The following is a 14,279-nucleotide window of genomic DNA, read 5'->3' on the forward strand; positions in this document are numbered from 1 at the left end:
TGGAGTCATCCGTATCCATTTCACTACTTTCCTTAACAATATCCTCTGTTTCCAACCCAGGGACACTTTTCCTTTTTTTGTTGGAGGACACCTTCTCCTTGCTGGTTTCTCCCTCTTCCATCTTTCTCTTGCTCGGTGAGGTGGACAACCTTTTATTTTCCAATAGGGCGAGGGTTTTTCAATGCTCATAGATAAGCAGCAGAAGCCCGCAGTGGAGAATCGGGCTAGAAGGGTTAGTCCTGTGTTTATTGAGGGACCTGGAAAGGGATCGAAAAAGGTAGTAGGGTAGAGATACCTTTTTGTCATGTCTGAAATGGTTTAAGAGCAAGAAGTGAGGTGTGGGCTCTGGAGAAATGGCCTTCAACCATGATATACTCCATGATTTCATTCAGAACCCAGCCCCACAACTTCTTAATTTTTGTAGCTTCATAGTAGCCCCCAGTAGCCTTGCCAATTTTGGTCCTCTCTTTCTCTTTTTGTGGGAATAGGTTAACTGCATTATTGGAGACTTTGAGGTCTCGAAAGAAATTAAGCCTAGTATGGGGCATTCCACTCACATTGGAAATGAGCCCAGCATCCAGCTTAAACTTAATGCCATAAAGTTTAAAAGAGCCATTAGACCAGTTTTTCAGAAATCTTGGAAATGGCTAAATTAACCCTACCTTTGTCATAGTCCTCAAGTTTTTCCATGAAGCTAATGAGAGAACCTTTCTCCAATTTCGCCCAGACTTTTGGCATCGTTTTCCAGGTAGTCATGTTGTCTGCTTCTTCTCGCCTAAGGTCTCCTTCCATCTTTGGATGTGGGCTATCAGCTTTGTTTCTTTGCAAATTATTCCCTTCTTTCCCCAAGCTGCTCAATTTTTTGAATTGAGAAACCCACAAAATGTGTGGCAATATATTAGAGATAATAGGAGATCTGTCGCGACGCCAAGTAATGATGGCCTTTCTAGCAAGGCGTAAATGATGCTTTTTACTTGTCATGATTAAATTGTCCTTCTCTCCTCGTGTAATGGTCCTTTCTAATGAACTCTTTGATATTTAAATTAAGATCCTCCTCGTGCCAAATCATTTGGGAGTCAAAGTTAACTCCTGTATTTGCTAAACAATCAGCTACGTTGTTTTGCTCTCTGAAGGTATAATGAATAATAATTTCTTTGAAACTGGCAATGATCTCCCTAGCTTTCATGATGATATTTTCAATAGACTAGGAAGGATCTGATTCCCCCTTTAAGCACTTTATAATATTAAGTGAATCTCCCTTGAGCCATATTTTATCATAGTTTAGATTTTTGGCTATGATTAAAGTATTCAAGGCGGTAGAGGCTTCAATGAAATGGCTAGTTTGATTTCCCAAAGGACCAGCCACCACCTTAAGACAACTTCCAGCAAAATTCCTGACAATGTCCCCATATCTAGCTTTACCCGGGTTCCCTTTAGAGGCCCCATCAAAGTTATCCTTAATCCATCCCTGTGGGGGAAAACACCAAACAAGACCTTCTCTTCCAGTCTCCTTGCTGGTAGTAGTAGTAGAGATGTTCTACCTATCTTTAAAGTCATCTTTAGCAGCAGATGCCTGATCAGTGCAATAGAGGCATTCAAAAATACTCCTGAAGATTTTATCAGCAACCACTTTAGGAATAACCCTTTTATCCCTAAAAATCCTATTGTTGCGCTCTTTCCAGATATTCCAGATAACAATCGGCAGAGTAAGTTTCCAAGTTTCCACAATTTTTACTTGTAATAGTTACTTGCTTGCCAATGAATATTTGTTGGATCTCCAAAGTATTTTTAGTAGGTGTTGACATCAATGAAAAAATCATACCAAAATACCAACAATCTCCCCCTTTGGTATTGATGGCAACACAAGATGGAAAAACCATCAAAGTGCCAAAACATAAATGCCAAGTATCAAAAACCAACAATCTCCAAAAAGATCATAACCAGAAATCAAAGATCTCTCCTAAATAACAATCTCTCCCCCTGGGAGCAACATGTGATTTCCAAAGTTTTCCCATACCAATCTTTCTTCAAAAGATAATAAAGATAATGTGTTTTTCCATAGATATCTCTCCCCCTTTGACATCAAATGCCAAGGTTGTAACATACCAATTGTTTTATACAAAATAACAACCAATTTCACTATACCAACTACTCCCCCTGAGAAGTAGCTTCCTCATCAAAGCCGGAGTAAGAATATATCTCGGTTAATTATGTCGGTTGATGATAGACATCAACTCTCTAAGTGTCTACCGGTGGGGATATGACCCCAAGCTATTCTCTAAGATATTCAAAGGTCTCCTTAGGCAAAGGTTTAGTGAAAATATCTGCAAGTTGTTCTTTAGTATTCACATAAACCATTTGTATTTCTTTTGCTTCAACTTTTTCCCTTAGAAAATTCAATTTGATAGAGACATGTTTTGTTTTAGAATGTAACCGGATTCTTAGATATATCAATTGCTGTTGTATTATCACAATAGATAGTTATAGGTTCTTTGCATTCTACCTTCAAGTCTTTCAACATTTGTTTAAGCCAAATTACTTGTGTACAGTTAATTGCTATTGCAACATATTTTGATTCTGCTGTTGATAAAGATGTACAACTCTATTTCTTACTTAACCAAGAGACTAATCTATTTCCAAGAAAAACTGCTCTTCTGATGGTGCTTTTTCTATCATCAATGTCTCCTGCCCAATTTGCATATGTGTATGCACATAATTCAAAGTTTTCATCTCTAGGATACCATAAACCAAGATTTGGGGTGCCTTGTAAGTACCAAAAAATCCTTTTTACTGCTGATTCATGATTTTTTCTGGGATTACTCTGAAATCTTGAGACAATACATACTGGATTCATGATATCAGGTCTTGTTTGTGTTAAATACAGTAAACCTCCTATCATAGATTTGTACCTTGTTGGATTAACTGGTGTAGATTCATCTCTTAAAGATAGTTTGTCATTTGTAGTCATAGATGTGCTTACTGGTTTAGAGTTTTCCATCCCAAATTTCTTGATTAACTCCTTTAAGTATTTTGATTGACTAAAAAATATGCCTTTTTCAATCTGAGAAATCTGCAATCCTAAAAAGAATCTTACTTCACCAATCATAGACATTTCAAATTCTTGCTGCATTTTGATAGAAAATTCTTTACACAATCCATCTTCTCCTCCAAAAACTATATCATCAACAAAAACTTCAATAGCCAAGATGTCATCATTAGTCACTTTATAGTATAAGTTGCTATCAACATTACCTTTAGAAAAACCAATTTTTTAAAAGATACTTATCCAATCTTGCATACCAAGCTCTTCGAGCTTGCTTCAATCCATATAAAGCTTTCCTTAACCTGCAAACCATATCTTTGTCATCTATCAAAGAAAATCCATTAGGTTGTTCAATATAGACTTCCTCTTCAAGATTTCCATTCAAAAATGCACATTTAATATCCATCTGATATACTTTGTAGTTTTTATGTGCTGCAAAAGCCAAAAATAATCTAACTGCCTCAATTCTAGCTACTAGTGCAAAGGTTTCATCGTAGTCAATTCCTTCCTTCTGAGAATATCTCTTACACACTATTCTTGCTTTATTTCTGATAACTTTACCATCTTCATTAAGTTTATTTCTGAATACCCATTTGGTTCTAATTAGATTTTTATCTTTAGGCCGGGGAACTAATGTGCAAGTATTGTTTTTCTCAATTTGTTCTAATTCTTCTTCCATAGTTTTAGTCCAATAGTTATCTTCACATTCCTCATTAACTGATGATGGTTCAATTTGAGAAATAAGACATACCTCTTCATTTGCCAATCTTCCTCTTGTCATAACTCCTTTGTATTTGTTTCGAATTATCTGATCTTTAGAATGATTCAACCTTATATACCGGGGTGTCTTTGTTTGTTGTTGTTCTTCAGTCATAGTGGAATTTTCAAATGATACCGGTGTACCTGGATCTTCACTCTGTATCGATGGATTGAATGTAGGTTCATTTATTAGAATTTCTATTGCCGGTTCAGAATCTATGTACCTTGAAGTTCCTCTAAATTGTTCATCACTCTTTACATTTGTACTTTCAACAATTTTTTGCAATCTCTTGTTAAAACATCTATATGCTTTACTCTTAGATGAATAACTAAGAAATATACCTTCATCACTTCTAGGATCAAATTTCCCAATATACTCATCTCTTCTAATGTAACATTTGCTTCCAAATATTCTAAAATATTTAAGAGTAGGAGTAATACCAAACCATAGTTCATGAGGGGTCTTACCGGTTTCACCTTTGATGTGAACTTTGTTGAATGTATAGACCATTGTACTAACTGCTTCTTTCCAATACACATGTGGTAAATTTGCTTCTGATAACATACTTCTTGTTGCATCCAAGATAGTTTTGTTTTTCCTTTCAACAACTCCATTTTGCTGAGGTGTCCGAGGTGCTGATAGCTGTCTTCTGATTCCATTTACTTCATAGAATATATTGAACTCTTTAGATGTGAATTCTCCTCCTTGATCTGATCTTAAACACTTAATTTTCTTACTGGTTTCATTTTCAACCATTGCTTTGAACTGTTTAAATTTTCCAAGTGCTTCTGATTTTTCTCTGAGAAAAGTAACCCAACACATTCTAGAATAGTTATCAATGATTAGCATGAAATATCTATCACCTTGTAGGCTTTTGGTTCTAGTTGGACCACATACATCAGTGTGAATTAAATCAAGAGCATTATTTGATTTTTCAGGAATGCTTTTGAAACTAGCTCTAACCTATTTTCCAAATTGACATTCCTTACATATTGTATTTTGAGGTTTGACAATCTTAGTTAAATCTCTAACTGCCTTAGTAGTACTGATCTTTACCATGCAATCAAAGTTTACATGACAGAGTCTCTTATGCCATAACCAAATTTCATCTATATGTGCAATCAAGCATGTCTTTTCACTGTTATTCAAATGAAAGATATTACCTCGTCTGATTACCAGTTGTAATTTCTAAGCCAGTTCTATTCATGATTTTGCATTTTCCATTCTTAAATTGTAACTGAAATCCTTTCTCAACTAATTGACCAACACTCAAGAGATTATGCTTTAAACCTTCAACATAGTAGACATTGTCAGTGTTATGTTTGCCATCAAGAGATATTGAACCCTTACCTCTGATTTGACAAGCTTTGTCATCTCCAAATCTTACAAAGCCGCCATTGTATTCTTGAAAGTTTAAGAATTTAGCTTTATCACCTGTCATATGATGTGAGCATCCAAAGTCAATTATCCCTTCATCTTTTACCTCAATTTTAGTTGCCAAGGCTTGTTCTACCGGTTGCACTGCAGGTGCCGGTTGATCTTTTGTTATAGAAATAAAAACCCATCCATTGTCTATTGGGTCTTCTTCAAAATCATCAATCACTCCTTCATCAACTACATAACAAGAGTTGTCCTTATTTTTCTTGAATCTATATCTTTGATACTCAGGGTTAGGTTTGTATGTCCTTCTGGCTTCTTCTCTTAGTGTAGCATGTTTGTTAGGGCATCTTGAAACCATATGACCAATTCTATTATAGTTAAAACATTTAAAGGGTGCTTTACCTTCATACTTACTTCCAACTAGACCTTTAGGCATTTTTCTTGCAAATAGTGCTTCAAGTTCTCTTGCGTAAAAGGCTTTCCAATCAGATTTGTTAAATGATGATGCAAATGATTTTGATGCTTTGAAGGCAAAATCTATCTTTATAGTAGAAACAGGACCAAATTTCTCAATTTCAAAGGCTGAAATTTTTCCAATTAGTGTATCCCTAGTTACTGATGTATTAGGCATTGTTCTTAATTCATTTATAGTAGTAACCTTTATTTTGTATGGGTGGAAATCCTCTTAGAACTTTTGAAACAATTTCATCTTCACTTAGAGTTCCTCCACAACATTTTATACCCAAAACAATTTCATTTACTCTTTCCATAAAAGCAGAAATTCTTTCATCTTCTTCCATTTTTAGATTTTCATACCTGACCTGGAAGCTTTCAAGTTTTGCAATTTTGACTATGGAATCTCCTTCATTTAGTGTTTCCAAATGATCCCAAATAGCTTTAGTAGTAGACCTATCTGATAGTCCCATGATGTGTTGATCTGATAATGCGCTCAAAAGTGCTTCTCTTGCTTTGCAATCATTTTCTTCATCTTTAGTCAGGTTGGCTAGAGCAGGTTGACCTGGAGTAGTAGCAGTATAACCATTCTTTGTAACATCCCAGATGTCCTTTCCAATGCAATTCAGATGTGTCTCCATTCTGATCTTCCATATCCCATAGTTGGTTCCATCAACTTTAGGACTGTCCTTCCTGAAATAATTAGTAGACATTGGATCTCCTCAAGTTGTTAAAGTTCTGCAAAAGAGGACTTGGCTCTGATACCAATTGTTAGGTCCTAGGGACAACTGAGAGGGGGGGGCTGAATCAGTTGTCTAAAACTTTAAACTAGAAACAACTTAATCAATTACTGCTTTAATACCGATGAGACAGTCTGTTATACCGGTGGACAAATTTAATAGATAAATGCAATATCGGTAAAGATTAATGCATGAAATCAAAACCTAAAATCATCCACAACACATGACACCAATATTTGTATGTGGAAACCCTGTGAGGGGAAAAACTATGGTGGAAAACCTTACCCAAAATCAGATGATACTACTGCAGATAGTAAGTGTACATAAATGGGATCTGCACATGCAGAAAGGCCAAGCGCCTAGAGCTTACTCCTCAAACACAAATGGGAGTCACACTGACTACAATTTGGATGGTTAAATCCAATAATAATGTATTGCTTGAAATAGCATCTTCATATGTTGGATTCAGTACCAGTGTAATGTTGATATGCCTTCACAAAACCCTAACTCCATCTTCAAATGATGTCTTCATGTATAGCTCTTCTTAATCTCTCATATCCTTTCACAATATCTCTTCTCCACATTCCACACTTGATCTTACAATTAAGATCTTACATTTATACCATAACCTAAGACCAATTTTAGTAGGTCGGCTCTACAAGATGTTACAATAAAAACATTTTACAAACAATATAATATCTAATGCAATAACCGATTGAACATGTCGACTTAATGCATTTACAACATTAATTAATCATTACCATAGCGTGCCGTGCTAATCTGGAAAAGATAAACTTGCCAGTGTAACCCTGGACCTATTTGCCGGTAAAAGCAAATATGCAAATATGAATATACCAATTATTAATTCTCCAAGATAAGATGTCCACATGTTGTCTTCGATATTACCATGTGTCTTCCATGCCATACCAAGTGCCAGTGATCATTATATCCTACCGGTGTATCATATACCAATAACTATGTAATAGTTACTTGCTTGCCGGTGAATGTTTGTTGGATCTCCAAAGTGCTTTTAGTAGGTGTTGACATTAATGACAAAACCATACCAAAATACCAACAGTAAGTTCCCTCACAGTGTATTCCCCCATATATCTTTTCAAGTTGTTAGACTTATAGAAAGGTTGTCTCTAATACCAATTGATGAATACTAAGAGGAGGGGTGAATTAGTATGCCAAAAAATACTGTACTTAAACACTTTAATAGTCTAGCAGTAAACCAGCAAAGTAGTTTCACAAACAAACTAGTTAACACACATGCAAACCAAATAGCAAATAAGGCATTCACCCATAGAAGCACAATCACCATAACACAAGATATTTTGACATGGAAAGCCAAATGGGAAAAACCACGGTGAGATGAAACTCACAAGTAACTATCTATAGAATAGTAACCAGACCGGTTAAGGTCAGACCGGTTAAGTTCATACAATGTTCTTTACTAGAGCAGATCCTGCTAGGAATCTCAATGTCTGTTAGGAGATAATTCTGATTAAATACTACCTTGTGAGAGGATTTAAGATCCACAGATGTGAATCACCTTGTTAGAGGATTTACAAAGGCTTTTCTGGGCCTACCCGGTTAAGGGTTTCTGACTTGTCAAAGATGTGAGTAATCAATAAGTGAATGATCTAGCAAATGACACAGTCTGCTTGATTAGATCCATGATAGCTCATTGCTAATGCATTTCAGCATTACTTCAATCTTCAGTAAATCCACACTCTGTTACAACACACAAACTTGATCTTCTTAGTTAAGATCGCACATACAAGAACTTCGTCAACCACACAAAAACCTAACAGTTACAGACATACAAAACCCTAGATATGATATCCTTAAAAAGAATCCGATTTCATGTCGATCCAATAAAATTACATTGCAAGTTCCTAGGTTCATTGTATCTAGACACATTTGGTAACATGACACAAAATCACCGTCAAAGTGTCGGTGGATGGTAACTCATCACAAAGCATTACCGGCTCATACAACTTTACTAGTTACCACTTGGTAACTTAGAGTAATACCGGTTCAATTATAAAACAGATTACCAGTTGACAAAACTGAAGATTGGGAAAATGATAACTGCCGCTTCTAGCACTTTTGCTTCGCTCCACTTGAGATCCTTAAACTGTTTGAGCTCTTCATGCCGCTTAGGTCTTCATACTACTTGAGACCGATAAACACTTTCTACTTAACATCGATAGTCTAAAGACTACAACATAATATCGGTTGAGCATAATTCATACATTCACAAAGTGATCTCATAGCAAGTGTGTGTCCATCAATGACAATCACAACATAATCATAAAAAATGCCAACAGTTTCTTTGGTAAAAGTGTAGTGCATGACCTTAAAAAATTCTGTATTAGATAGACCAATTAAGATTCCATTCTTATATTTGGCATTGTGCTCATATTCCCTTTTAGCATCAAGGTCTGTAGAGGGTACTTGAGGAATGGTATAACCATTTTTTTACTGACATGAAAACACCAAATCCTAAAGAGGATAGTAGGTCTCCATTCTTCTACTTTAAAAGACATAGTTTGTGCCATCAAACATAGGTTCTTTAGTAGAGGAGGATTCATTCCTAGCCATCGTGTTCACTAACTTGAATCTACCCAAGCTGGAGAAAACTTAACTAACAGGCAACCTAGTGCTCTAATACCAATTGAAGGAACACAATTAGGTTACTAAGAGGGGGGGTGAATTAGTGAATCTTTAAAATTTAAATTCAATTATGCAAACACTAATTATGCAAATATATTGAAAGGACATTCACATAAATACAATTCACATGATACAAAGTATACGAGGAAAACTCACTATGGGGAAAAAGCTTGGTGAGGAAAGTTGTTGGATTCTATTGATCCTATCTAGCCTCACAATGAAATATATGATTACAATATATGTTTGGGCACCAACCCAATGACTACCAACCCCTAAATTTAGAGCACCTACCCCTACTCTGATCACCCACTTAGAGAATTACAATAATTCAATGATATATTTTGATACAATGAAATTCCTTGTTACAAATGGATTTTGTAACCCTTGGACTCTACTAGAAATACCTACACTGCAGCTCTCTTATGTTGATCCTAAGATCTCTTCTCTACCCTTTTACCCTCTTTTGATCATCATGGTCTTCTTCTTATCGCCTTCTTTCTACACTCTCACCCTCTCAAGATGCACACACTTCTCTATTTTTATGTAGCTCCAAGTCCTTTTTAATCTATCTTAACTTCGCAATTACTCACCTATTTTCACTTTTACATACATGCAATATCTTTGCCAACTCATCTTAACCACCTCAATCACATCACTTGAAAGATTTGTCCTTTTAGTCATCTCTGTAAATACTGAATTTCCCTCCAAAAGGACCTTTAAATTTGTTGGCTTGATGATGATTGTAATGTATTTATCATATATTGTCATTGATGAAACACTCACACACATGTATGATTATATTGACTACCGGTGTAACTTCAATTGCTTACATTGTCAACCGGTATACTTAGTGGTTAATCTCTAACCGGTACTTTGTGTTAACCGGTATGTACATAAGAGACAACCTATGGCTATAATAAGTCAACATCAAGATGAAGATCAAGATGAAGATCAAGTAGAGACTCAAGGACAACAGTTCATATGTTTTCCTCAAATCGGTATTAATTGTTCCAACCAGTATTTGTTGATTTTTGTGATGGGGTAACAACACCAACTATTTGGCAGTAATTTTTGTGATGAGGTACCAACACCGACCACTTGGCGGTAATTTTTGTGATGAGTTATGGTCACTTATCCAGATACACTGCACCTAGGAAATTGTGTTGTGATTTCCTTAGGCCGACATGAAATCTAAATGTCAATATATCGACATCTCAGTAAATGTTTTAATGATGATGGTATGTATGAAGAGAAATTGTTTTTGTTGAATATTGATAAGTGTTAAGATGGAGAGTGTGTTGAATAGTAGTGTTGAATATGCTTAGAAGGATCTGATCAAGAAAGTATTGTGTTGCTCAGAACATATCAAACCATTCATGTTGTTCTCTAACAATTACAGCAGAATCAAATCCTTTAACCGGGTAAGCTCTAACAAGCTTCAATATATAAATCCTCTAACAGGGTGATCCATTAGTTTGGATTTTGAACTCCTATACCGAGGTTACTCCTGCTGGGGTACTACTCTTAATAGGGTATAAGATTCTAATCAAGTTTTGGGATCTCTAATGAGATTCGCTCCTAGCAAAGCACTTTGTAGACCTTAATCGATCAGTTATGTATTACTGTAGATAGTTAACTTGTGAGTTCCATCTCACCGTGGTTTTTACCTATTTGGGTTTTCCACATACAAACACTTGTGTTATAGTTGATTCTTTACTCTTTGTTGAAGTTGTCATATCATTTTGGATTGCATGCATTATATTTAAAATATTTGTTAAGTTCATCTACCGGTTAGTGTTTGAAGTAGTTTTAGTTTTGGTGTCACTGATTCAATCCCCCCTCTCAGTGATTTTCAAGTCCATCAATTGGTATCAAAGCCTAACTTCTTTGAAGCCTAATCGCTTATAAGGAAGCCTTGGAACCACCATGGGGGACATGAGCTACTTCGAGATGGCTAGAGAGCTAGAAGCTAGCAGAAATGAGCTTGAAACCCTTTCGGTCAAATTGAAAGCTTCTCAAGTCAAAAGGAGAGAGCTAATTGAACAATTGCTAGAGATATCTGATAATAGTTGTTTAGATGAAGTGAATATCGATGCTTTAGCAGAGGAAGTTGAAAAGTTAAATGGTGAGAACTTAATCTAAGGAGAGAGCTAAAAGGTCTCACTATCCGCATGAGTCAGGAACTAGAAGCCATAAGAGCTGCTGAGGATCTTATCAAAGAAAGAGATCAAGAGATTGCCAAGATCAAGCAGTAAAATGTCACTATGCATGATCATTTGGTTGCTGAAAGAGAAGAAAAGGAGAACCTATAGTTAGATCTTGAACTTGCAACATCTCTAAAAGAGAACCTGTCTAAACATAATAAAGATCTCACAAAACAACTTACTAAATCAAATGAGAAATTGGAAAAGTTCATCAGAAGTTCTACCATGTTGGAAGAACAAATTCAATAACAAAGGATGAAGGGTGATATCTCAAGACTTGGTTTTCACACATCTGAAAAAGGTGAATCCTCCGGTACAAAGAGCAACATTCCTAAGAACAAATCTGCTCCTAAGATAATTAAGCCTACCCGTAAGAAGGTCTTTAAACCAGTTTGTTATGTTTTCCATAAACCTGGTCACACTACAAATGTTTCTAGAGACAAACCTAACAAAAATGCAAGTTACAATACTAATGCTAGGTATGTGTCCAAGAAATTTGAAGGTCATTGCTTCACATGTGGAATGTATGGACTTAGATCTATTGAGTGCAGATATGGAGCAAACAATCTTGTACCACACATGCATCCAAGACAAAATGACGACCGGATGAGGAATTTTGACAACCGGGTAAATCTAAACTAGCACAGACCATACGACAACCAGTTTAGTCCATTTGAGATGGAAAAGGTAACAAATGTTGTTTACACCATCTTTAATAACTTTGTTCATGTGGCTATGAACTGCAAAAGAAGAAAAAGAAGAGGAAATGCAGGACCTTGGAGATCATTTGGTATGGCCTGTTATCACTGTAACAAATCGGGGCACTTAGCAAAATTTTGTAGATCCAAAAATAGCAAACCGGTCAATTCTTCTAAGGATCACATAGGAAAGACGAAAGTTGATGTTGAAGAAACTAGAGAGGATATGAATCAGATTTGGAAGAAGAAAATTGATGACTCACCTGGAGAAGAAACTGTTCCTTCACCTAGTGAAGAGAACCCTGCACCGATGACTTAAGCCTGTTAATGTTGCTAAGGGGAGCTTAACGATCAAACTACCTCCGAACCCCTTTAGAAAATTGAGCGGTAAAAGAATTTTGAAGCATGAAATTTTGGTAACTTTTTGTCAATATGTTATCAACTGGTTTTCTTCTTGATTAGTGAAACTAGGGTTTGTAACCCTAACGAGCAAGCATTTAATGCACTAGGTAAAAAGGATAAAAGCAAGTTTTTATTTTGTCATTTTTACCCTAACACATTCGAGAAATAAAGTGGAGCGCTTGCTAAGCTGAGAAAGATTATTTGTTGTCAATTGCTGAATTGCCTTGTGATCTATGTAATCAAGTTGAATTAAAGGTTGCAAAAGATCGAACTGGTGTGCAATTGGGCATTTCAACTGGTAAACGTGACAACGTGTGTGAAACAAGGCATTTCTTTGAACATCCAACTTTGAATCTTGTTCATCTGAAATGGCATCATGTTCAAAGATTGTAGAGAGGTTAATGATTACTTCTGAGCCTATGGAAGCTATAGAGGTAGAACAAATTGTGTCGTATAATGCATTGTCACAAGTTCCGAATGGAGTTTTGATCAAAGGTGATTTATCTAGTTATATTGACTGTAAGATAGAAGATCTAGGATCTCTATACATTTATACACAATTGAAATCACTTTGTGACGAGAACGGAAAGATTGAAACAAAATATGCTAGGGTTTTCGAAAAGGGTTTTCATAATGCCACTTACTTTCTTGAATATTTCAAGGAATAACACATCAGAATCATTTTGAGTCGAGTTCATGGAGAGAACATGTATTTAGAAAGAACTCACACAATAACTAAGGAATTCGTTGCGACTGTAACTAGTTATTTCTCAACCGATGAAGTACCTATTCTAAGATGAATTTCAAAAGATACGGTATTCTCTTTAACCGGTTCTACTTGTGATAATAAAGACCTTGTAGTGAATCTACCAGCAATGGTGATAGGATATCGATTATTTTACTCTAGTAGACTTAATAGTGTTCCATCTGCAACAATTCATACAACTCATAGAATGATTGTTGATAATGCAAATTATGATCCCTGTGAAGCCATCACAAGGCAATTATTTCAAAATTTTCAATCTATTAAAAAGGACAACGGTCGAAAGTTCAAATATGGTCAGCTATTAGCTGGGTTATTCTTCTATTTATAGAACTTTCTACTAGAAATTGGAGACATTGAATGGTCAAAAGACCTACCGGTCACTGCACAAATCAAGAACAACAGATCAAGGTTGTAAATAATACTTTTCCAACTGCCATGAATAAATATTTTAATGAATTTCAGAAAAAGATGACCATGAGAATGAGATTACTAGAAGATGTGGTAAGGGACTTTGCAAAAGACATAGTCTTTACTTTTACCACTGACTTTTGCTTGATGCAAGAAATTGAGCCAAGAGAGGAAAAGATGGAAGACATGAGTTATGAGGTGAATTATGATCTACTGGTTGGTTATGCTAATACCCTATTAGCATCACCTAAAGACAAACAAAAGGCAAAATTGGACATTGTGGCAGTCCAAGAAGCACCAACAGAAACTAGCACTGCTCCTGTTACTAATGTGAAAGGAAAGAAGTCAGATGAAACACCTCCAGTGATAAAGACTACAAGGGTGACTTGGAGTGTCCTAACCAAAAAGGACTGAGCACCTAAAGTATATACAAAGAAGGATAATGCACCAAAGAAGAGAAATCAAAAACTTATTCTCCAACTAGAATCAGAAGGTTCAGATACTGAAGAAGAACCTAAGAAGATTAAGGCTACTGGTAGATCAGCAAAAATAGTTAAGGAAGTGCCAAAGGCAACTGTGCCTATTGATATATCATCTTTCAAGATTGATACCCATTTTAAAAGAACTATGAAGACATTAGGGAGGAACAAGTTTGAAAATGTCAAAATGCATTTTGATTCGTTCACTATAAATGAGAAAGAGCAAGTCATTCAATAGGTAATCACTCATTTGTGTCACTACAG

This window comes from Cryptomeria japonica, chromosome 7 (genome assembly GCF_030272615.1).
Source record: "Cryptomeria japonica chromosome 7, Sugi_1.0, whole genome shotgun sequence".
Classification (NCBI taxonomy): domain Eukaryota; kingdom Viridiplantae; phylum Streptophyta; class Pinopsida; order Cupressales; family Cupressaceae; genus Cryptomeria; species Cryptomeria japonica.